The sequence below is a fragment of the Euprymna scolopes genome, chromosome 3 (genome assembly GCF_053919585.1).
Source record: "Euprymna scolopes isolate OS-2025 chromosome 3, ASM5391958v1, whole genome shotgun sequence".
Classification (NCBI taxonomy): Eukaryota; Metazoa; Mollusca; class Cephalopoda; order Sepiida; family Sepiolidae; genus Euprymna; species Euprymna scolopes.
This window is the reverse complement of record NC_136484.1, coordinates 196,040,117-196,068,017: the sequence shown is the minus strand read 5'-3', so window position 1 is coordinate 196,068,017 and position 27,901 is coordinate 196,040,117. Positions and strand designations below refer to the sequence as shown.

The 27,901-nt window shown below is 24.6% G+C and overlaps 1 protein-coding gene across 1 annotated transcript in view; it reads right to left on the bottom strand.

The window, feature by feature from the left end:
• The window catches only part of LOC145260620 (prostaglandin E2 receptor EP2 subtype-like), a 192,920-nt gene extending 167,207 nt beyond the window's left edge, over positions 1-25,713 (bottom strand). Inside the window, exon 1 of the mRNA XM_080118953.1 lies at positions 24,906-25,713. The gene's annotated coding sequence lies outside the window, so the exon portion shown is untranslated. The remainder of the gene's footprint in view (positions 1-24,905) is intronic.
• Positions 25,714-27,901: the final 2,188 nt, after the last annotated feature.

Genomic DNA, 27,901 nt, shown 5'->3' with positions numbered 1-27,901 from the left:
CTCGTAATTGATTCAATAATAAACGATTTGCTTGTAATTGATTGAATAATAAACGATTTGCTTGTAATTGATTCAATAATAAACGATTTGCTTGTAATTGATTGAATAATAAACAATTTGCTTGTAATTGATTGAATAATGAACGATTTGCTCGTAATTGATTCAATAATAAACGATTTGCTTGTAATTGATTGAATAATAAACGATTTGCTTGTAATTGATTCAATAATAAACGATTTGCTTGTAATTGATTGAATAATAAACAATTTGCTTGTAATTGATTGAATAATGAACGATTTGCTCGTAATTGATTCAATAATAAACGATTTGCTTGTAATTGATTCAATAATAAACGATTTGCTTGTAATTGATTCAATAATAAACGATTTGCTTGTAATTGATTGAATAATAAACAATTTGCTTGTAATTGATTGAATAATGAACGATTTGCTCGTAATTGATTCAATAATAAACGATTTGCTTGTAATTGATTGAATAATAAACGATTTGCTTGTAATTGATTCAATAATAAACGATTTGCTTGTAATTGATTGAATAATAAACAATTTGCTTGTAATTGATTGAATAATGAACGATTTGCTCGTAATTGATTCAATAATAAACGATTTGCTTGTAATTGATTGAATAATAAACGATTTGCTTGTAATTGATTCAATAATAAACGATTTGCTTGTAATTGATTGAATAATAAACAATTTGCTTGTAATTGATTGAATAATGAACGATTTGCTCGTAATTGATTCAATAATAAACGATTTGCTTGTAATTGATTGAATAATAAACGATTTGCTTGTAATTGATTCAATAATAAACGATTTGCTTGTAATTGATTGAATAATAAACAATTTGCTTGTAATTGATTGAATAATGAACGATTTGCTCGTAATTGATTCAATAATAAACGATTTGCTTGTAATTGATTGAATAATAAACGATTTGCTTGTAATTGATTCAATAATAAACGATTTGCTTGTAATTGATTGAATAATAAACAATTTGCTTGTAATTGATTGAATAATGAACGATTTGCTCGTAATTGATTCAATAATAAACGATTTGCTTGTAATTGATTGAATAATAAACGATTTGCTTGTAATTGATTCAATAATAAACGATTTGCTTGTAATTGATTGAATAATAAACAATTTGCTTGTAATTGATTGAATAATGAACGATTTGCTCGTAATTGATTCAATAATAAACGATTTGCTTGTAATTGATTGAATAATAAACGATTTGCTTGTAATTGATTCAATAATAAACGATTTGCTTGTAATTGATTGAATAATAAACAATTTGCTTGTAATTGATTGAATAATGAACGATTTGCTCGTAATTGATTCAATAATAAACGATTTGCTTGTAATTGATTGAATAATAAACGATTTGCTTGTAATTGATTGAATAATAAACGATTTGCTTGTAATTGATTGAATAATGAACGATTTGCTTGTAATTGATTGAATAATAAACGATTTGCTTGTAATTGATTGAATAATAAACGATTTCCTTGTAATTGATTCAATAATAAACGATTTGCTTGTAATTGATTGAATAATAAACAATTTGCTTGTAATTGATTGAATAATGAACGATTTGCTTGTAATTGATTGAATAATGAACGATTTGCTTGTAATTGATTGAATAATGAACGATTTGCTTGTAATTGATTGAATAATAAACGATTTGCTTGTAATTGATTGAATAATGAACGATTTGCTTGTAATTGATTGAATAATAAACGATTTGCTTGTAATTGATTGAATAATAAACGATTTGCTTGTAATTGATTGAATAATAAACGATTTGCTTGTAATTGATTGAATAATGAACGATTTGCTTGTAATTGATTGAATAATAAACGATTTGCTTGTAATTGATTGAATAATAAACAATTTGCTTGTAATTGATTGAATAATAAACGATTTGCTTGTACTTGATTAAATAATAAACGATTTCCTTGTAATTGATTGAATAATAAAAATTTTTCTTGTAATTGATTGAATAATAAACGATTTCCTTGTAATTGATTGAATAATAAATAATTTACTTGTAATTGATTCAATAATAAACGATTTCCTTGTAATTGATTGAATAATAAACGATTTGCTTGTAATTGATTGAATAATAAACAATTTGCTTGTAATTGATTGAATAATAAACAATTTCCTTGTAATTGATTGAATAATAAACGATTTGCTTGTACTTGATTAAATAATAAACAATTTCCTTGTAATTGATTCAATAATAAAGGATTTGCTTGTAATTGATTGAATAATAAACGATTTGCTTGTAATTGATTGAATAATAACCGATTTGCTTGTAATTGATTGAATAATACACGATTTGCTTGTAATTGATTCAATAATAAAGGATTTGCTTGTAATTGATTGAATAATAAACGATTTGCTTTTAATTGATTGAATAATAACCGATTTGCTTGTAATTGATTAAATAATAAAGGATTTGCTTGTAATTGATTGAATAATGAACGATTTGCTTGTAATTGATTGAATAATAAACGATTTGCTTGTACTTGATTAAATAATAAACGATTTCCTTGTAATTGATTGAATAATAAAAATTTTTCTTGTAATTGATTGAATAATAAACGATTTCCTTGTAATTGATTGAATAATAAATAATTTACTTGTAATTGATTCAATAATAAACGATTTCCTTGTAATTGATTGAATAATAAACGATTTGCTTGTAATTGATTGAATAATAAACAATTTGCTTGTAATTGATTGAATAATAAACAATTTCCTTGTAATTGATTGAATAATAAACGATTTGCTTGTACTTGATTAAATAATAAACAATTTCCTTGTAATTGATTCAATAATAAAGGATTTGCTTGTAATTGATTGAATAATAAACGATTTGCTTGTAATTGATTGAATAATAAACAATTTGCTTGTAATTGATTGAATAATAAACGATTTGCTTGTAATTGATTGAATAATAAACGATTTGCTTGTAATTGATTGAATAATAAACAATTTGCTTGTAATTGATTGAATAATAAACGATTTGCTTGTAATTGATTGAATGATAAACGATTTGCTTGTAATTGATTGAATAATAAACGATTTGCTTGTAATTGATTGAATAATAAACGATTTGCTTGTAATTGATTGAATAATGAACGATTTGCTTGTAATTGATTGAATAATAAACGATTTGCTTGTAATTGATTGAATAATAAACAATTTGCTTGTAATTGATTGAATAATAAACGATTTGCTTGTACTTGATTAAATAATAAACGATTTCCTTGTAATTGATTGAATAATAAAAATTTTTCTTGTAATTGATTGAATAATAAACGATTTCCTTGTAATTGATTGAATAATAAATAATTTACTTGTAATTGATTCAATAATAAACGATTTCCTGGTAATTGATTGAATAATAAACGATTTCCTTGTAATTGATTGAATAATAAACGATTTGCTTGTAATTGATTGAATAATAAACGATTTCCTTGTAATTGATTGAATAATAAACAATTTCCTTTAATTGATTGAATAATAAACAATTTCCTTTAATTGATTGAATAATAAACGATTTGCTTGTAATTGATTGAATAATAACCGATTTGCTTGTAATTGATTGAATAATAAACGATTTGCTTGTAATTGATTGAATAATAAACGATTTGCTTGTAATTGATTGAATAATAAACGATTTCCTTGTAATTGATTGAATAATAAACGATTTCCTTGTAATTGATTGAATAATAAACGATTTCCTTGTAATTGATTGAATAATAAACGATTTCCTTGTAATTGATTGAATAATAAAGGATTTGCTTGTAATTGATTGAATAATAAACGATTTGCTTGTAATTGATTGAATAATAAACAATTTCCTTTAATTGATTGAATAATAACCGATTTGCTTGTAATTGATTGAATAATAAACGATTTGCTTGTAATTGATTGAATAATAAACGATTTGCTTGTAATTGATTGAATAATAAACGATTTCCTTGTAATTGATTGAATAATAAACGATTTCCTTGTAATTGATTGAATAATAAACGATTTCCTTGTAATTGATTGAATAATAAACGATTTCCTTGTAATTGATTGAATAATAAAGGATTTGCTTGTAATTGATTGAATAATAAACGATTTGCTTGTAATTGATTGAATAATAAACAATTTCCTTTAATTGATTGAATAATAAACGATTTGCTTGTAATTGATTGAATAATAAACGATTTCCTTGTAATTGATTGAATAATAAACGATTTGCTTGTAATTGATTGAATAATAAACAATTTCCTTTAATTGATTGAATAATAAACGATTTGCTTGTAATTGATTGAATAATAAACAATTTCCTTTAATTGATTGAATAATAAACGATTTGCTTGTAATTGATTGAATAATAAACAATTTCCTTTAATTGATTGAATAATAAACGATTTGCTTGTAATTGATTGAATAATAAACAATTTCCTTTAATTGATTGAATAATAAACGATTTGCTTGTAATTGATTGAATAATAAACAATTTCCTTTAATTGATTGAATAATAAACGATTTGCTTGTAATTGATTGAATAATAAACAATTTCCTTTAATTGATTGAATAATAAACGATTTGCTTGTAATTGATTGAATAATAAACGATTTGCTTGTAATTGATTGAATAATAAACGATTTGCTTGTAATTGATTGAATAATAAACAATTTCCTTGTAATTGATTCAATAATAAAGGATTTGCTTGTAATTGATTGAATAATAAACAATTTCCTTTAATTGATTGAATAATAACCGATTTGCTTGTAATTGATTGAATAATAAACGATTTGCTTGTAATTGATTGAATAATAAACGATTTGCTTGTAATTGATTGAATAATAAACAATTTCCTTGTAATTGATTGAATAATAAAGGATTTGCTTGTAATTGATTGAATAATAAACGATTTGCTTGTAATTGATTGAATAATAAACGATTTGCTTGTAATTGATTCAATAATAAAGGATTTGCTTGTAATTGATTGAATAATAAACGATTTGCTTGTAATTGATTGAATAATAAACGATTTGCTTGTAATTGATTGAATAATAAACGATTTGATTGTAATTGATTGAATAATAAATGATTTGATTGTAATTGATTGAATAATAAACGATTTGCTTGTAATTGATTGAATAATAAACAATTTTCTTGTAATTGATTGAATAATAAACGATTTGCTTGTAATTGATTGAATAATAAACGATTTGCTTGTAATTGATTGAATAATACACGATTTGCTTGTAATTGATTGAATAATAAATGATTTGATTGTAATTGATTGAATAATAAACGATTTGCTTGTAATTGATTGAATAATAAACAATTTTCTTGTAATTGATTGAATAATAAATGATTTGATTGTAATTGATTGAATAATAAACGATTTGCTTGTAATTGATTGAATAATATCGATTTGCTTGTAATTGATTGAATAATAAATGATTTGATTGTAATTGATTGAATAATAAACGATTTGCTTGTAATTGATTGAATAATATCGATTTGCTTGTAATTGATTGAATAATAAATGATTTGATTGTAATTGATTGAATAATAAACGATTTGCTTGTAATTGATTGAATAATATCGATTTGCTTGTAATTGATTGAATAATAAACAATTTGCTTGTAATTGATTGAATAATAAACGATTTGCTTGTAATTGATTGAATAATAAATGATTTGATTGTAATTGATTGAATAATAAACGATTTGCTTGTAATTGATTGAATAATAAACGATTTGCTTGTAATTGATTGAATAATAAACGATTTGCTCGTAATTGATTCAATAATAAAGGATTTGCTTGTAATTGATTGAATAGTAAACAATTTGCTTGTAATTGATTGAATAATAAACGATTTGCTTGTAATTGATTGAATAATAAACGATTTGCTCGTAATTGATTCAATAATAAACGATTTGCTTTTAATTGATTGAATAGTAAACAATTTGCTCGTAATTGATTCAATAATATACGATTTCCTTGTAATTGATTAAATAATAAACAATTCGCTTGTAATTGATTAAATAATAAACAATTCGCTTGTAATTGATTAAATAATAAACGATTTGCTTGTAATTGATTCAATAATAAACGATTTGCTTTTCTATTAAAACAAATCTCATTTACATTTGGTCGTCGTAAATGCCATTTGTAATTTTCAGAAACGATTTAAAAAAATTCAACGATTGGAATACAAAGTAAGAAAAGTTCAGGAACAGAATAGTTAACAAAGCCAGTCTCATGTCAAAAATGAGTTTCTACATAATAATGTTACTGTTCAGAAAACCATTCTTTACCTTGTAATAGATATCTGTTACAAGATAACAACAACAACAACAACAATAATAATAATAATAATAATAATAATAATAATAATGATAATAATGATAATCATAATAATAATGATAATAATAATAATAATAATAATAATAATAATAATAATAATGATAATAATAATAATAATAATAATAATGGCAAATAAATTAACACTATCTGCAGATCACTTGCCCAAAATGAAAATTTACTTTTACATGGCTGAAAAAAAAACAATTATTTTAGAATTTAGAGTAACAAAACCAGTTTCACAAATAAATCTAACGTAAAATGATAATCATTTCGTGCCCATTTTAACTTTTTAAACTTGATTAATCTCTTAAAAGTAGAAAATAATATTCATAGAACATAACATTTTCGCTCGATTAGTGCCATTTATTTGATGTGTTTCTATTTGTTTTATTTCGATTTTGTGAGCTTATCAAGAGTGCTTGTGAAAGTCTTATGGGCAGCCATTTTTCTTCTAACTCAAAAGAGTGAACACTAACTTTGCTTTGAACAAAAACGCGCTTTAAAATAAGTTGAAACACAAATACACTTATCCAGGTAGGTAGAGGAGTTGTGTTGCATATTTGTTTTTTTATTTACGTTTTGTTCTGTAAGTTTCAAACGCACGATTCTCATATTTCTTTAGGAAGGATCTACATTTCAATGTAGATATAATTTTTTTTAATTCGAAAAACTTCTTAAAGATATCCTTTTATGTATTTAATCAAAGATTTTGATAACCTCACCGTGGGATTTTTATTTATATTTTTCCATGTGTGTAAAGCGAAGAAGTATCATAAACATTAATTATTTACGAAGAAGCACATGACAAAGACGGCACCAAAGAATTTGAAAAGGAGTTGCAGCAGAAATGTATATGCAAATATGTAGCCAACAATGTTTGTATTAATAAATATTATATATATATATATATAATACATATATATAGATATATACACACACACATATATACATACATATATATACACGCACACACACACACACACACATATATATATATATATATATATATATATATATATATATATATATATCGTGTAAGGATGCAACACTAATTTATAGTAGGTAATTTATATCAAAATATTATTATAGTCCGCTTAAAAACAAAGATTGTTTCTCTAGAAGAGCATATGATAAACAGCCAAATCAGGCGTAAAGCGATATTCCGGCCTCTGCTGTTGAAGTTGTTGAACACTGTATGCCCTGCTGATGAGATATTATATAGAGTTTAAATTTTATCTTTTTCTTATTTTAATTATGTTGAACTAGGGGTTGAGTATCAGATTATAGACTCAAAGGCGAATGCGTTTGAAGCCTTCGATTTGCATTAATTATAACTTCCAAGCCTGCGTAAGAATGAAACGCTAGTGGATGTAGCATACAACTATATTATATAATTAGACTAGCGGGGGTACCCGGCGTTGCCCGGGTGTTTGTAGGTGTGTGTGGTATTAAATAGAAAAAAAAACCGGGGGGGGGGGTAGGATCGAACCCGAAGCTCTAAGGCGAAGTTTGAAAATAAAATCAGCCAGCCAGAATGAGTTACTGAACCAAATTGACAGGTGCGCGCCCGGAAATCGTCGAGCGTTACGACGACGACGTCAATGACCAGGTTTGTTTGTTATAAGCGAAGTAAAAAAAAGAAAACAACGTTTTAATTAAGCGGCGGGTGGGGTGGGGTGTGGGGGTAATCAAAACATCGAAAAAAAAACGCAAAAAAAACTAATGTAAAGCAAACGAACGATGAAAACAGAAACGAAGACTAGCGAGGGGTACCCGGCGTTGCCCGGGTGTTTTTCGGGGTATATGAAAAAAAAACCCGAAGCGTTGACGACGCGCAGTTGGAAAATAGTAAAGTGTTTTAAAAAAACAGGTGCGCGTTTTTGATTGACGTGACGGCGATAGGTATTCAGCAGTTATTTTGTGCGGGACAGTTTTGAATAAATGGGTTTGTTTGTTTTTAAAACCCCGCTCCCTCGTCTCGATATGACGAAGTCGACGTTGAACAAACTGGCTTTCGGCCTGTTGTATTTATTTGCTCCCCCACCGAGCAAATTAGGCACAAGGCCAATTTATAATGTGAGGAGTCAAGGGAAGGGGAAGGGAAAATGGGGACCAGCTCCCGAGAGGAGGGAAATGGGAGCTGGTTAAAGGTCAAGCATGTGGGGTTGCCCCCACATCTGGTCTTTGCTAGTCATAGCTAGTCCTAGCTAGTCATAGCTTGCAGTATCTGTCGGAACAGATACTACACTTTGATCATGTCACCCGGGCCCCGGAGGGCGCGCGGGCAAGTGGCTTTCAGCCTGTGTGGCTTTGGGCCTGTGATTAGAGTCGAGTTTCGCTTTTTTTTGATACCGAAAACCGAATGTAACGCGTGCCGATGCGGGGAATATGGAATAATTAAGGTTTGAAAGTGAATAAAATTAAATAGAGAGGCGAGCTCCGTGGATAATTCGTAGATATTACAATTTATAGATGAGATAAAAAGTTTTAAAAAGTTGTGAAGCGAGCAAGCGCTTGTTTGAAAGAAGCCTTTCGTGGACATCGAGGAAAAGCGAACATACATACATACATACATACATACATAGATGGTGTGATGATGATTGCAACGTCTTGTCAGACGAGTGCCACTTCCTCAGACATTTAAAATCCATGATTCCAAATGTCTGAGGGAGTATCCATACAAATATGATGTTACAGAGTCTTAGCTTTGTACGACAGCTAAGTCTCTCTCTCTCGGTTCAAAATGTTGAGATCCAGCAACAAGCAAGAGCAAGATAGCCAGCAACAAATTAAACTGCAGACCAGCTTAATGCGAGTACCAGTCTTCCGCTTTATGTTTTTTTTAATCAGAGATTTGCTTCTCCTAGAAAGGTTGCCTTCACCATGGCTTACGGGAGCCCTCTCTACCCCAATACACATATACACACACACAAATATACACGGTGCTAGTTGGCCGTTGACCCAGAAAAAGAGTTCATTCGCCCTTACATACATACATACATACATACATACATACATACATACATCTTCGCTTTTATATTTATAGATGTAGAGGAAGAATTAAATATTAAATTAGAATAGAGAACCGTGTTCGATCGTAATATTATAACTTCTAGATTGATCGCAATGTTTAGAAATGTTATAGTTTAGTTTGCTAAGTAAGTTAGTTTATGGATAGGAAAGATAAATTTGTAATAAGCTTAATATTACAAATATATTTATAGTAATCAGATTCCATATATTGATCTAAAAATAAACTGTATATGTTGAAACAAGTGATTATTATTCGATTGATGCGTGGTTTTAAATATATGAGCCAAATCTGTTAATTGTTTTATGGATGTAAAAACAATATTATAGTTATAATAAGGTATATCTATTGAACATCTATTAAGATAAACTATATATATATATATATATATATATATATATATATATATATATATATATATATTCATTAACTAAACGTCTATAAATTCATTTCGGAATTATAAGTTAAATTTAAGGGGGGAAATGCATACGGTAGGAGGGGCTAAAGTAAAAGGAAATCGGAAGTAAACAATCTAATTTAATAATATTTGTAAATAACATTTATAATTCTTAATTAACTTTAAGTTAAATTAGAATTAGATTTCATTTAAATATGCATTTATTTTATCAAAACTAAAAGAACATATTATTTTGAGATAAGGAAACTCTGAAACCATATTATTAGGGAATTGGGATCTATTCAATGTTTAACTAAAATTATACTTAACTAAGTAACTAGTTCGAGAAATGTTTATTAATACTAGATTGTTAAATATTGAATTAGCGAAAGTATGTGAAATAAGCAATTTAAAGAATAGCAATTCCCAAATAACTTATAATAATTATATTAATAAAAAATAATAAAAATAAATACATAAATGAATAAAAATTAAAGTAAATGCAAGAACTAATTAATTCATAATTTTATATTAAGCAGAAATGAGTTATAACTTAATGACTATTGACTATCGACTGAAATATTTTTAATACTAACATTTTATATTGAACGTATTACTGAATTAATTTATAATATACACTGAATTAATCATTGAATAATATTAAGTGAAAGACATTAGAACTGTATAAATTTCTTATTAGTGGAATATGGATGTAAACGTGTAATGTATGTTAAAAGAATGAACTAAAAAAAAATTTAGTTAATATTTCGATGGATTAATTCAAAGGGAGATAACTCTATCATACTTTAAATTAAATTAATTTAAATTTTTTACGCTTAAAGTAAACAATTGAGTATTCAGCGTTATTTTTAATCTCAACCAAACGTAATTATAGGTTTAGAATTAACTAATGCTAAGAATTATAATTGAAATAGTAATAAACTTGACTATAGCAGTTAAGTGAACTGAAGTATGTATGGTTTGAATTCAAATTAATAAATTATTTAATATAATCGTAAATGGAAAACTTTTTTAGTTTAGTTTATTTTCGTCTATGCAGACATGTGTAATAATTTATAATTATTGGATTTATCTTTATAAGTATGCATACATTAATTTGGAATTAATAAATTTACTAATTATTAAATAGAACATTTTGGCAGAATATTCCTAAAATAATAGAACATGTCAGTACGAATAGTTGGGTTTAATAACTTTATTGTTAAAATTAAAAATAGCGTAATGGAAACATATTATAAGGTATATACAGCTTCGCTTCCAAATTTTCGGATTTTAATCATGTCAAAACGCACTTTATTTCCTTTTGACGGATTGTAAGCGTCGATATTTTTGCTAAAATTTGTAAGCATCTATATTTTTACAAAAATTTATAAGCATCAATATTTTTACAAAAATTTATAAGCATCTATATTTTTACGAAAATTTATAAGCACCAGTATTTTTACAAAAATTTATAAGCATTAATATTTTTACAAAGATTTATAAGCATCAATATTTTTACAAAAATTTGTAAGCATCTATATTTTTACAAAAAATTATGAGCATTAATATTTGTACAAAAATTATAAGCATCTATATTTTTACAAAAATTAATAAGCACCAATATTTTTACAAAAATTTATAAGCATCAATATTTTTACAAAGATTAATAAGCATCAATATTTTTACAAAAATTAATAAGCACCAATATTTTTACAAAAATTTATAAGCATCAATATTTTTACAAAGATTAATAAGCATCAATATTTTTACAAAAAATTGTAAGCATCAATATTTTTACAAAAAAATATAAGCACCATTATTTTCCAAAATTTATAATCATCAATATTTTTACAAAAATTCATAAGCATCAATATTTTTACAAAAATTTATAAGCACCTATATTTTTACAAAAACTTATAAGCATCTATATTTTTATAACCACCTCTAAGCATCAATATTTTTAAAATATTTATCAGACTATATTTTTACAAAAATTCACAGGCGTCTACATTTTTACAAAAATTTATAAGCATCAATATTTTTATAAAAATTTATACCCATTTATATTTTTACAAAAGTTTATAAGCATCAATATTTAAAAAAATTGTAAGCATCTATATTTGTGCAAGAATTTATAGGCATCATTATTTTTACAAATATTTTTAGCAACAATATTTTTACAAAAATTTATAAACATCTATATTTTTACAAAAATTTACAAGCATCTATATTTTTGCAAAAATTTATAAGCATCTATATTTTACAAAAATTATAAGCATGTATTTTTTAACAAAAACTATGTAGCATCTATATTTTTACAAAGATTTTGAAAAGAAATTGAAAGCATCAGTATGTTTATAAAAATTAATAAATATCTATATTTTTACGATTAATTATAAGCCTCAATATTTTACAAGCATTTTTAGCATCAATATTTTTACAAAAATTTATAAGCATCAATATTTTTACAAAGATTTATAAGCATCAATATTTTTACAAAAATTGGTAAGCATCTATATTTTTACAAAAACTTATAAGAACCTATATTTTTACAAAAACGTCTAACCATCAATATATTTACAAGTATATATAAGCATCTATATTTTTCCGAAAAAGTTTATAAGCATCAATCTTTTTATAAAAATTTATACGCATCTATATTTTTACAAAAGTTTATAAGGATCAATATTTTGAAAGCAATTTTAAACGTCTACATTTTTGCATGAATTTATAGGGATCATTATTTTTACAAGTATTTATAAGCATAAAATATTTTACAAAAATTCATAAGCATCTATATTTTTACTAAAATATTTAAGCGGCAATATGTTTACAAAAATTGATAAGTACCTAAATTTTTACAAAAATTTATAGATATCTATATTTTTACAAAAATGTGTAAGCATCAATATTTTTACAAAGATTTATAAAAATCAATATTTGTACAAAAATTTATAAGTATCAATATTTTTACAAAAATGTTTAAGCATCTATATTTCTACAAACATTTATAAGCATGTATATTTTACCAAAAATTTATGAATATCTAAATTTTTACAAATATTTATAAGCATCAATATTTTGACAAGAATTTGTAAGCATCTATATATTTACAAAAAATATAAGCATCAATATTTTTTTAGAATGTTTATTATCATCTATATTTCCACAAACATTTATAAACATTTATATATTTCATAAAATTTTAAATCATCTATATATTTACCAAAATTCATAAGCATCTCTATTTTTAAGTAGAATTTTAGAGCATCTACATTTTTACAAAAATCATTAGCATCTATATTTTTACAAAAATTTATAAGCATCAATATTTTCACAAATAATTGTAAGCATCAATATTTTTACAAAAATTAATAAACATATGTATTTTGACAAAAATTTATAAGCATCAATATTTTTACAAAGATTTATACGCATTAATATTTTTAAAAAAATTTGTAAGTATCTATATCTTTACAAATATTTGTAAGCATCTATATTTATACAAAAACTTATAAGCATCTATATTTTTACAAAAATTAATAAGCACCTATAATTTTACAAATATTTATAAACATCTGTATGTTTACACAAAATTATAAGTATCTATATATTTTATGAAAATTTATAGAATCTATATTTTTTCAAAAAATTATAAGCCTCTGCATTTATACAGAAAATTCTAAGCGTCAATATATTTGAAAATTTTTATAAGCATCAGTACTTTTATAAAATTTATAAGCATCTATATTTTTACAAAAATTTATAAGTATCGATATTTTTACAAAGAATTTATAAGCATCAAAACATTTTAAACATCAGTATTTTTACAAACATTCATAAGCTCTAATATTTATAAAAAATCTATAAGCATCATAATTTTTACAAAAATGTATAAGCTTCTATACTTATACAAAAATCTATCAGCATCATAATTTTGACAAAAACATATAAGCATCTATATTTTAATAAAAAATCATTTGCATTAAATTTTTACAAAAACTTATAAGCATTTATATGTTTACAAAAATTAAAAGTATTAATAATTTTAAAACAATTTGTAAGCATTTATATTTAGACAAAATTTATAATTTTAATCTATATTTTTACAAAAATTTATAAGCATCAATGTTTTTACAAAATTCATAAGTATCGATGTTTTTACAAAATTTATAAGCATCAATATTTTTACAAAAATTTATAACATCTATATATTTAAAGAAATTGTAAGCATCTGTATAAAAATTTATAAGCATCCATGTTTTTACAAATATTTATAAGCATCTATATTTAGAGAAAAATTTATAAGCATCTATATTTTTACAAATATTTATAAGCATCTATATTTTTACAAAAAATGTTAACATCAATATTTTTTAAAAATTCATAAGTGTCTACATTTTTACAAAAATTTATCAGCATCAAAATTTTTACAAAAATTTATACGCATCAATATTTTTACAAAAATTTGTAGGCATCTATATTTTTCCAAATATTTATATTTTGACACAAATATCTAAACATCTTTATTGTTACAAACATTTATAAGTATCATTATTTTACAAAACATTATAAGCATCAATATTTTTATAAAAATTTATAAGCACCAAAACTTTTATAAAAACTTAAAAGCCTCTATATTTTTAAAATAAATTATAAGCATCTACATTTTTATAAAAATTGATAAGCATCTACATACTTACAAAATAGATAAGCATCTATATTTTTACATATATTAATAACCATTTATATATTTACAAAAATCTAAAAGCATCTATATTTTTACAAAAATTTATAAGCATCTATATATTTTATGAAAATTTATAAGCATCTAGATTTTTACAAATATTTATAAGCATCTATATTTTTACAAAAATTTATAAGCATCTATATATTTTATGAAAATTTGTAAGAATCCATATTTGGACAAAAATTATAAGCCTCTGCATTCATACAGAAAATTTTAAGCGTCAATATTTGTATAGGCATCAATATTTTTACCAAATTTACAAGCATCTATATTTTTACCAAATTTAAAAGCATCTATATTTAACAAAAATATATAAGCATCAATGTTTTTATAAAAATTTTAAGCATTAGTATGTTCACAAAAAATCATAAGCACTAATATTTTTACAAAAATGTATAAGCATCATTTTTACAAAAATTTGTAAGCATCTATATTTATATAAAAATCTATAAGCATCATAATGTTTACAAAAATTTATAAGCATCAATATTTTTACAAAAATATATAAGCATCTATATCTTAACAAAAATTCATTAGCATTAGATTTTTACAAAAACTTATAAGCATCTATATGTTTACAAAAATTTATAAGTATCGATAATTTTAATCTATATTTTTACAAAAATTTATAGTCATCAATGTTTTTACAAAATTTATAAGCATCAATATTTTTACAAAATTTATAAGCATCAGCATTTTTACAAGAATTTATAACATCTATATTATTAAAAAAATTGTAAGCCTCTATATTATACAAACATTTTTAATTATCTATATTTTTACAAACCTTTATAAGTATCAATATTTTTACGAAAAATTATAACCATCAATATTTTTATAAGCACTAATACTTTTGTAAAAATTTATAAGCCTCTATATTTTTAAAATAAATTATAAGCATTTACACCATTACAAAAATTTATACGCATCAATATTTATAAGCATCAATATTTATATGCTTGTCTCTCGCTCCTGGACAGGGTTCAAAAGAGAGTCGCCAACCTGATAGGTCCTGAACTGTCATCTAGGCTTCAGCCTCTGTCCTATCGACGAGATGTTGCATCCCTCTGCCTGTTCTACAAATACTTTAATGGTGAATGCTCTGACGAACTGCAAACACTTGTACCTCCCCGACGTAACTACCCCCGACAAACCCGACAAGCTACTAAGTCTCATCCCTTTACAGTAGAGATCCCTAGATGCAAGAAAGCCTTTTACTCCAATAGTTTCTTCCCCAGAACTGCGGATCTGTGGAACTCCCTTCCGGGATTCTGCTTTCCCAACTGCAATGATATGCAGAAGTTCAAGTGTAATGTTAACAAACATCTTTCTACTCATCTCATTTCATAATGACCCCGCTAATTAAGTCCCTAATAGTAGCCACCTGCTTCAAAGTGGCAATGTGCCTTGTTTGGGGTGAAAATTGAATTAAAAAAAAAAGCATCTATATTCTTACAAAATGCATAAGCATCTATATGTTACATATATTAATAACCATCTATATATTTACAAAAATTTATAAGCATCTATATATTTACAAAAATTTATAAGCATCTATATATTTACAAAAATTTATAAGCATCTATATATTTACAAAAATTTATAAGCATCTATATATTTACAAAAATTTATAAGCATCTATATATTTACAAAAATATATAAGCATCTATATATTTACAAAAATTTATAAGCATCTATATATTTACAAAAATTTATAAGCATCTATATATTTACAAAAATTTATAAGCATCTATATATTTACAAAAATTTATAAGCATCTATATATTTACAAAAATATATAAGCATCTATATATTTACAAAAATTTATAAGCATCTATATATTTACAAAAATTTATAAGCATCTATATATTTACAAAAATTTATAAGCATCTATATATTTACAAAAATTTATAAGCATCTATATATTTACAAAAATTTATAAGCATCTATATATTTACAAAAATTTATAAGCATCTATATATTTACAAAAAATTATAAGCATCTATATATTTACAAAAATTTATAAGCATCTATATATTTACAAAAATTTATAAGCATCTATATATTTACAAAAATTTATAAGCATCTATATATTTACAAAAATTTATAAGCATCTATATATTTACAAAAATTTATAAGCATCTATATATTTACAAAAATTTATAAGCATCTATATATTTACAAAAATTTATAAGCATCTATATATTTACAAAAATTTATAAGCATCTATATATTTACAAAAATTTATAAGCATCTATATATTTACAAAAATTTATAAGCATCTATATATTTACAAAAATTTATAAGCATCTATATATTTACAAAAATTTATAAGCATCTATATATTTACAAAAATTTATAAGCATCTATATATTTACAAAAATTTATAAGCATCTATATATTTACAAAAATTTATAAGCATCTATATATTTACAAAAATTTATAAGCATCTATATATTTACAAAAATTTATAAGCATCTATATATTTACAAAAATTTATAAGCATCTATATATTTACAAAAATTTATAAGCATCTATATATTTACAAAAATTTATAAGCATCTATATTTTTACAAAAATTTATAAGCCTCTATATTTTTACAAATATTTATAAGCATTTTATTTTTACAAAATTGTTTTAAAAAATTCATAAGTGTCTATATTTTTACAAACATTTATTCGCATCAATGTTTTTACAAGAATTTATACGATCAATATTTTTACAAAAATTTTAAGCATTTATATAGTCACAAATATTTTTAAGCATTAACATTTTTGCAAATATTTATAAGCTTGTATATCTTTACTAAAATTGATAAGCATCTATATTTTTACAAATTCGAATAAAACTTTTAACTGTGTAAGAGTTCGCAATTATCATTATACCAACTAGGCAACACTTCAAGGCGGACAAAGTGCATAAAAATATGTCCGTCTGGGTTAACAACATATGGACCGTCCCTGCACACATACACACATATATAGATATACATATTAATATATATATATATATATATATATATATATATATATATATATATGTAAGTTACACAGAATATTTCGTGTTTCATCCCCGTAAGGATTCGTCAGGTTAATTCATAGAATTGATATTACCGCGTGTAAGACGTATATAAACATGTATTATGTTTGCTCGCTAATTAATCTGATTATCATAATTATCTCTACTCGCGTACATTTGGAGAAAGATATATATATATATATATATATATATATATATATATATATATATATAAGTGAGAATGTTTGCTAGTGTATGGGAAAACTTCTCAACCTATATACTCGAGGAATTTTTGATCTACAGACTGTAAATTTTGTATATAGGTTATTCACAGATGTGGAAAACTTTAAATAAGTTTTCACCCTGGGAAAAGGGGTTGCTAAGGGATCATAATTGAAAAAATTGGTTTGTTGGAGTCGTCGGACTTTTTTCTGTTTGCTTACTCTTATACGATTGCGCATGCGTGAATAGTTCACATTACAGATTCTTTATGTGAAGTAGAAGTCGGTTTGTAAAATGCCTTTCTAAAGAACGTGTCACGCTGGCCGAATGATAATCGGACTTGACTCAGTATCTTTAGGTTTTGGTTTCGATCTCAGCTCGAGTCTTCTTTTTTTATATAAAAATGAATTGTTTAGGAAAAAAAAAACATTACACTCGTATGCACATGTTACAGTTTCTTTCCGTTTCTTTACTTCTCTTTTTTAAAGGAATTTAACGTTTAATGCCTATTTCTGTTTATAACAAATACGAATTCTGCATTCATTAAAATATAATATTTATGCGTATTTTACGAACAGGCAACGCCGTGTGGCATGCTATTATATATATAAAAGTGAGAATGTTTTATCTACAGACTTGAAATTTGGTATATAGGGTATTCAAGCATTGTGGAAAACTTTTTAATCAGTTTTCATCCGGAAATAAAGGGCTGCTAAGCACTCAAAATTGTAAAATAAAACTGCTAAGCACTCAAAATTGTAAAATTAGTATTTCGATTTCATCGGATTTTTATCTGTTCGAAAACTGTTTAACGACTGCGCATGAGCAAATCGTTCACACCATGTTAAGAATAAGTAGGTTTGAAAACACTTTTCAAAGATCGTGTAAAACTGGCCTGATGGTTATCCTACTTGACTTACTGTCTGTATGTTTTGGTTTCGATCTCAGCTCGAATATTTTTTATTTTACTTACAAGAAGTGAACTGTTTAGAAAAGTATAATATTCACATCCGCATGTCTCATTTTCTTTTCCTTCACTTTTTTTTTACTCTATTTTTTAAAGGAATTTAACGTTACGTTTAATACCGGGCAACGCCGCGAACATCTTCTAGTATATATATATATATATATATATATATATATATATATATATATATATATATATATATATATCAGTAGTGCTAGTTATTGGTGAATCTGATTGATTTGCGAGCAAAGTTAATACAACGTGTATATATATATATATATATATATATATATATATATATATATATATATATAATATAAATTCTATGCATTAATCTGACGAATTTCTACGAGTATGAAACAAGGAACATTCTGTGTAACTTAATTGTTATATATATTTTCACAATTTACCATATATATATATATATATATATATATATATATATATATATATATATATATATATTCACAATTTACCATATATATATATATATATTTATATATATATATATATATATATATATATATATATATATATATATATATATATATATATATATACAAAGGTCAAATGTTTGTTCTAGTCCCCATCTGTGTCTTAATGTACTTACTTGACACCAATTGCATTGGAGCAACAATGACACCGATACACGCACATGTAACACATGCATTCAACCACAAATGAAATGGGAACGTCTACCCCCCCCCTCCTCGTCAGCATCTCCTTTCGTCATCAACAATTGTTATAAGACGAACGCGTTCTGTCACGTTCCTTTTTATTCCCAAATGCCAAAACATCGCATTGGAATTTTAAGATGTTTTCAAGATTTTTTTCTAAATTCTCAAAATAAATTGTGATTAATTGTGTGCCAAAGTTTGCAGCACACATTTTCTTTGAAAGGAAATATCTCGACAGAATCCATAAGAAAATAAGACTTTTATTTATTTTTTCATGAAAACTCTGTACAATTTACAAATGTCAAAATATTAAGTGTAATAATGTACACCCGTCATCAAAATTAACAAACCAATGTTATTCTCCGCCAATGTTCGTACTAAGCTATATATCTATAAAGTGAGAATTGTGTGAGGACACTTCTCAACCTATATACTCAACGAATGTTTGGTTTACAGATTTAAAATTTTGTATGGAGGGTATTCAGACATATGGAGAAATTTTCATTGGTTTTCCTCCGGAAAAAGGGCTGCTAAGGGGTAAAAATTTAAAAATCGATACTTGGGAATCATCAGATACTTATCTGTTCGTCAACTGTTTTACGAGGTTTGAAATTACTTTTTATAAAACGTGTTAAGCTGGTCTAATAATTATCGTACTTGTATCACTGTTTTTAGATTTTGGTTTCGATCTCAGCTCGAGTTTTGTTTTACTGACAAGAAGTGAACTGTTTAGAAAAAGAATCGCATGCACATGACTCGGTTTATTTCGTTTATTTTTTATTTTTTATTTTTTATTACTGTTTTTTTTTAAAAGGAAGTTAACGTTACATTTTTTTTTTTTTTTTACTTCATTTTTTTAAAAGGAAGTTAACGTTACATTTTTTTTTTTTTTACTTTTTTTTTTAAAGGAAGTTAACGTTACATTTTTTTTTTTTTTTTTACTTTTTTTTTTAAAGGAAATTAACGTTACATTTTTTTTTTTTTTTTACTTTTTTTTTTAAAGGAAGTTAACGTTACATTTTTTTTTTCTTTTTTACTTCATATTTTTTTAAAGGAAGTTAACGTTACATTTTTTTTATTTTATTACTTTTTTTTAAAAGGAAGTTAACGTTACATTTTTTTTATTTTTTTACTTTTTTTTTAAAGGAAGTTAACGTTACATTTTTTTTTTTTTTTTACTTTTTTTTTTAAAGGAAGTTAACGTTACATTTTTTTTTTCTTTTTTACTTCATATTTTTTTAAAGGAAGTTAACGTTACATTTTTTTTATTTTATTACTTTTTTTTAAAAGGAAGTTAACGTTACATTTTTTTTATTTTATTACTTTTTTTTAAAAGGAAGTTAACGTTACATTTTTTTTTCTTTTTTTACTTTTTTTTTTAAAGGAAGTTAACGTTACATTTTTTTTTTCTTTTTTACTTCATATTTTTTTAAAGGAAGTTAACGTTACATTTTTTTTATTTTATTACTTTTTTTTAAAAGGAAGTTAACGTTACATTTTTTTTTTTTTTTTTTACTTTTTTTTAAAAGGAAGTTAACGTTACATTTTTTTTTTCTTTTTTACTTCATATTTTTTTAAAGGAAGTTAACGTTACATTTTTTTATTTTATTACTTTTTTTTAAAAGGAAGTTAACGTTACATTTTTTTTATTTTATTACTTTTTTTTAAAAGGAAGTTAACGTTACATTTTTTTTTCTTTTTTTACTTTTTTTTTTAAAGGAAGTTAACGTTACATTTTTTTTTTCTTTTTTACTTCATATTTTTTTAAAGGAAGTTAACGTTACATTTTTTTTATTTTATTACTTTTTTTTAAAAGGAAGTTAACGTTACATTTTTTTTATTTTATTACTTTTTTTTAAAAGGAAGTTAACGTTACATTTTTTTTTTTTTTTTTACTTTTTTTTTAAAGGAAGTTAACGTTACATTTTTTTTTTCTTTTTTACTTCATATTTTTTTAAAGGAAGTTAACGTTACATTTTTTTTATTTTATTACTTTTTTTTAAAAGGAAGTTAACGTTACATTTTTTTATTTTATTACTTTTTTTTAAAAGGAAGTTAACGTTACATTTTTTTTTCTTTTTTTACTTTTTTTTTTAAAGGAAGTTAACGTTACATTTTTTTTTTCTTTTTTACTTCATATTTTTTTAAAGGAAGTTAACGTTACATTTTTTTTATTTTATTACTTTTTTTTAAAAGGAAGTTAACGTTACATTTTTTTTTTTTTTTTACTTTTTTTTTTAAAGGAAGTTAACGTTACATTTTTTTTTTCTTTTTTACTTCATATTTTTTTAAAGGAAGTTAACGTTACATTTTTTTTATTTTATTACTTTTTTTTAAAAGGAAGTTAACGTTACATTTTTTTTATTTTATTACTTTTTTTTTAAAGGAAGTTAACGTTACATTTTTTTTTCTTTTTTACTTCAGTTTTTTTTAAAGGAAGTTAACGTTACATTTTTTTTTTCTTTTTTACTTCATATTTTTTTAAAGGAAGTTAGCGTTACATTTTTTTTTATTTTATTACTTTTTTTTTTTAAAGGAAGTTAACGTTACATTTTTTTTTATTTTATTACTTTTTTTTTTTAAAGGAAGTTAGCGTTACATTTTTTTTTATTTTATTACTGTTTATTTTTAAAAGGAAGTTAACGTTACATTTTTTTTTCTTTTTTTACTTCATTTTTTTAAAAGGAAGTTAACGTTACATTTTTTTTTATTTTTTACTTTTTTTTTTAAAGGAAGTTAACGTTACATTTTTTTTTTCTTTTTTACTTCATATTTTTTTAAAGGAAGTTAACGTTACATTTTTTTTATTTTATTACTTTTTTTTAAAAGGAAGTTAACGTTACATTTTTTTTATTTTATTACTTTTTTTTAAAAGGAAGTTAACGTTACATTTTTTTTATTTTATTACTTTTTTTTTAAAGGAAGTTAACGTTACATTTTTTTTTCTTTTTTACTTCAGTTTTTTTTAAAGGAAGTTAACGTTACATTTTTTTTTTCTTTTTTACTTCATATTTTTTTAAAGGAAGTTAGCGTTACATTTTTTTTTATTTTATTACTTTTTTTTTTTAAAGGAAGTTAACGTTACATTTTTTTTTATTTTATTACTTTTTTTTTTAAAGGAAGTTAACGTTACATTTTTTTTTATTTTATTACTTTTTTTTTAAAGGAAGTTAACGTTACATTTTTTTTTTCTTTTTTACTTCATTTTTTTTAAAGGAAGTTAACGTTACGTTTAATAGCAGGCAATACCGGGTACATCTTCTAGTATTTATATAAAATCACAGAATTGCGTTATTAATCAATTTTTTATCTATAAATTATTATCTTTTCTGATTACGTAAAGAATAAAAAATACACCGATTGTTGATTTTTTTAGAGGAAGATTACTTTCCAGATTCATTTCAGATAGCAAGAGGCTATTCGACTATTTGCTTTCTCGCTTCTCCTAATGGTTTGTCTTAAAACGTTAGGTTTTAACTCGTTAACTTTCTATAAAAAATATATAAATAAAAATACACATTGTTCTTTATTATAGAGTGAAGGATATTTCACAGCGATTAAGATTTTTTTTTTTTTAAGTATTTTACTTTCCAAGCAGAACTAAGAATACGACATCTTGTAAGAGGGATCGATATGGAACCTGTCAAGATCGAAAACTCTTCAAAATAAAGTTCCCTTCAAATTTTGCCAACCTATTTTTTTTTTTTTTTTCGAAATCAGAACTGTAGAATATTTCGATTTCATAACAGTTGGCAACTAATTTTTTAAATCTATATTTTTAAAAAGTAAAATAAGAAATAACAACTATTTAATTTAATTAAGACTTTTTTTTTAACTTGACATTCCATTTTGATGACTTGAAAATAAATTGAAATAACTTGAACTAAAATAAATAAAATGTAACAAATAAATTTTCAAAAAACCGGTAAGAACTTAGTTGTCAACCTTATATATATATATATATATATATATATATATATGTATGTATATATATATATATATATATGTGTGTGTGTGTGTGTGTGTGTGTGTGTGTGGAATTTATGAATAACTTCATAAAATTTTCTTTAAGAACATCCTTTCAATAATTGTTTTGCCCCAAACAAAAAAACAAAACAAAACAAAACATGATTTAATGAAGAAAAAAAAATTATTACTAAATTTTTAGGTATGTTCCGTTTACTTCTCTGGGGGCCCACTCTACCGGATTTTCAATTCTCTCTTAGATAGGGTTAGTTTATTGGTAATCGCCTGAGGCGCCCCTACCGAGGGATGTGGACGATGCTCCTCATACATTTGTAACCTAGAGTCATTAAACCATACCTGATCTTATGACCCCGGCCAAGAAAGTAAATCATATATCAAAGCTTCAGATTTTAATCAAATAAAAATTTCGGTTCTTGTGAATTCGCCCTGTATAATGTTTTTTTTTAATCTGTAGTATGTACATACCTGCCACGAAATGTAAATGTCATATTCCAAAAAGTATGTAAATTGATCATGTAGTTTAATTTTTAATTAAGAAAATCAAATTTTATGAAAACGCAAGCGGGGACTGGCACATGTCGCCATTTTGAAGAAACAAAAGGGAGATAACTGGACATAATTCAAACTTACGGGATCAATCTTGTAATGCCTACGGTTTCCCATTAATCGCTAAAATAGTTTTAAAATGATTTTCATTGTAAAAATAGAACTACTTATCAATTTACATGATTTTTTTTAATATGATCTTTTCGTTCGGTCACGGGTACGTACATCAGAAATATTTTCTGCATTTTTGTATTTCATGTAGGAGTAATTCTGGACAACCACTAAAATGTATTCTTATTTGACATGAAGAGATTTTTGGCAAAAATAAAATAGCATTGCTATTAATTAAGAAATTGTGCATTTTTTGATTACATCAAAACGTGATTTCCATAAGAAGCGTCATTTTTTTAACCGGGAGAAATAAATAGTAATTTTCTGATTTACCTGATCACAGTGAGTTTCGAAAAAAACAAAAACACGTTCGGATTTTAAATATATTCAATCAAAGACAAATTGTTAGAACTTATTTTTGTACAGGTGTAAAAATGCTAAGGCTTATAGTTGCCAAATGAGTTCTGTCGGAAAAGTTTGGTTAGGAGTAAGTTCAGTATCTGTTCTGATGCTACGTTTCATTTCTTTTGTCCTTGGTCAGTGGCGGAGAAATTGCTCTAGACTGAGGCAATATTGATTTTTGTCATAATCCAGAATAATCCCTTTAGGAGCAACTGGGTTTTTCTCACATTAAATACCGACCTTATTTCTAATTTTTCCATCGTGAGGAGGTAATTGAATAGGTTCTAAATAATACAATTTTTTAAAAAGTTTTTTTTTTATAAAAATTGAAACAAAATTAATTCACGATTATTAAAATGGAATATTAATTAAAAACTTACCGTTTCTTAAAATATAAAAGTTTGTTTTTGTTGCGTTTTCTTCAAAATACTGGACGAAGAAATGTTTGCTGGTGCGTTGGTGAATGCCTTGGTCATTGGCATGAGTAAGTCCTTCCTAAGATCCTTGACCGGGAGCGCAAAAATAGACATTGGATTCTAAAATTGAACATTTAGAGGAGGAGTCCCTCCGCCTGAAAATAAAATCAACACCGTGCAACGTTCTAGTTTGTAGCCAGAGATATTTTAGATCGCGTTATGTCGACATGTTGCTGAAATCGGTGAGGTTGTAAGAATGAATCCGAATAGACAACTTCGTCGAACCCGCGGGATATGGACGGACTTATAATACGACCGCACACATACACACATACACACACGGGCACACACTGACACACATACATACACATGCTTTCTATTCTTCTTACCGACTCATTCACAAATAATTATCGGCGTCATGCACACCGCACAGAATTAAGCTCACTTCACTGAAGTCATTTCTTTCACTAACACTCTCCCCACTACATATTCCCTGTCTATCTCCCTTTCGTTAATTCTATCTATCTATCTATCTATCTATCTATCTATCTATCTATCTATCTATCTGTCTATCTATCTATCTATCTATCTATCTGATTCGTAAAGACCGTTTATTTCTTAGTCTTTTTATACTTGCTACCAAAAACCCGGTGCGTGTACGTTCGAAATAATTTAGCAGTTGTTGGGCGGTGCTCGTATTTTAAACATATTGCACGTATTAGAACGCCCCCCCCTCTCTCTCTCTCTCTCTCTCTCTCTCTCTCTCTCTCTCTCTCTCTCTCTCTCTCTATCTATCTATCTATCTATCTCTCTTTCATCCGTACCTTCGGTTTCTGGGGCAGATTTTCCGCCAAAGAAAGGGATCACAGAAAACGCCGACACAAAAGATTAATCAAATGCATGATTTATTCATAAAATATTCAGTGGATAAAAATAAAAAATAATCTTTAATCCACGGAATTTCTAATCTAAGCTCTTTTCAGCAGAAGAGGGTAAAAATCAGCAAAGAATGTATTACTAGCATATTAGCATAATACCAATTATTAGCATAATACCAATTATTAGCATAATACTAATTATTAGCATAATACCAATTATTAGCATAATACCAATTATTAGCATAATACAAATTATTAGCATAATACCAATTATTAGCATAATACCAATTATTAGCATAATACCAATTATTAGCATAATGCCAATTATTAGCATAATACAAATTATTAGCATAATACTAATTATTAGCATAATACCAATTATTAGCATAATACTAATTATTAGCATAATACCAATTATTAGCATAATGCCAATTATTAGAATAATACTAATTATTAGCATAATACCAATTATTAGCATAATACCAATTACTAGCATAATACCAATTATAAGCATAATACTAATTATTAGCATAATACCAATTATTAGCATAATACCAATTATTAGCATAATACTAATTATTAGCATAATACCAATTATTAGCATAATGCCAATTATTAGCATAATACCAATTATTAGCATAATACCAATTATTAACATAATACCAATTATTAGCATAATACCAATTATAAGCATAATACTAATTATTAGCATAATACCAATTATTAGCATAATACCAATTATTAGAATAATACCAATTATTAGCATAATACTAATTATTAGCATAATACCAATTATTAGCATAATACCAATTATTAGCATAATACCAATTATTAGCATAATACCAATTATTAGCATAATGCCAATTATTAGCATAATACCAATTATTAGCATAATACCAATTATTAGAATAATGCCAATTATTAGCATAATACTAATTATTAGCATAATACCAATTATTAGCATAATACTAATTATTAGCATAATACCAATTATTAGCATAATGCCAATTATTAGCATAATACTAATTATTAGCATAATACCAATTATTAGCATAATACCAATTATTAGCATAATACCAATTATTAGCATAATACCAACTATTAGCATAATGCCAATTATTAGCATAATGCCAATTATTAGTATAATGCCAATTATTAGCATAATACCAATTATTAGCATAATACCAATTATTAGCATAATGCCAATTATTAGCATAATACCAATTATTAGCATAATACCAATTATTAGCATAATACCAATTATTAGCATAATGCCAATTATTAGCATAATACCAATTATTAGCATAATACTAATTATTAGCATAATACTAATTATTAGCATAATACCAATTATTAGCATAATACCAATTATTAGCATAATACCAATTATTAGCATAATGCCAATTATTAGCATAATACTAATTATTCGCATAATACTAATTATTAGCATAATACCAATTATTAGCATAATACTAATTATTAGCATAATACTAATTATTAGCATAATACCAATTATTAGCATAATACTAATTATTAGCATAATACCAATTATTAGCATAATACTAATTATTAGCATAATACCAATTATTAGCATAATACCAATTATTAGCATAATACTAATTATTAGCAGAATACCAATTATTAGCATAATACTAATTATTAGCATAATACCAATTATTAGCATAATACCAATTATTAGCATAATGCCAATTATTAGCATAATGCCAATTATTAGCATAATACCAATTATTAGCATAATACCAATTATTAGCATAATACCAATTATTAGCATAATACCAATTATTGGCATAATACCAATTATTAGCATAATACCAATTATTAGCATAATGCCAATTATTAGCATAATACCAATTATTAGCATAATGCCAATTATTAGCATAATGCCAATTATTAGCATAATACCTATTATTAGCATAATGCCAATTATTAGCATAATGCCAATTATTAGTATAATGCCAATTATTAGCATAATACCAATTATTAGCATAATGCCAATTATTAGCATAATACCAATTATTAGCATAATACCAATTATTAGCATAATACCAATTATTAGAATAA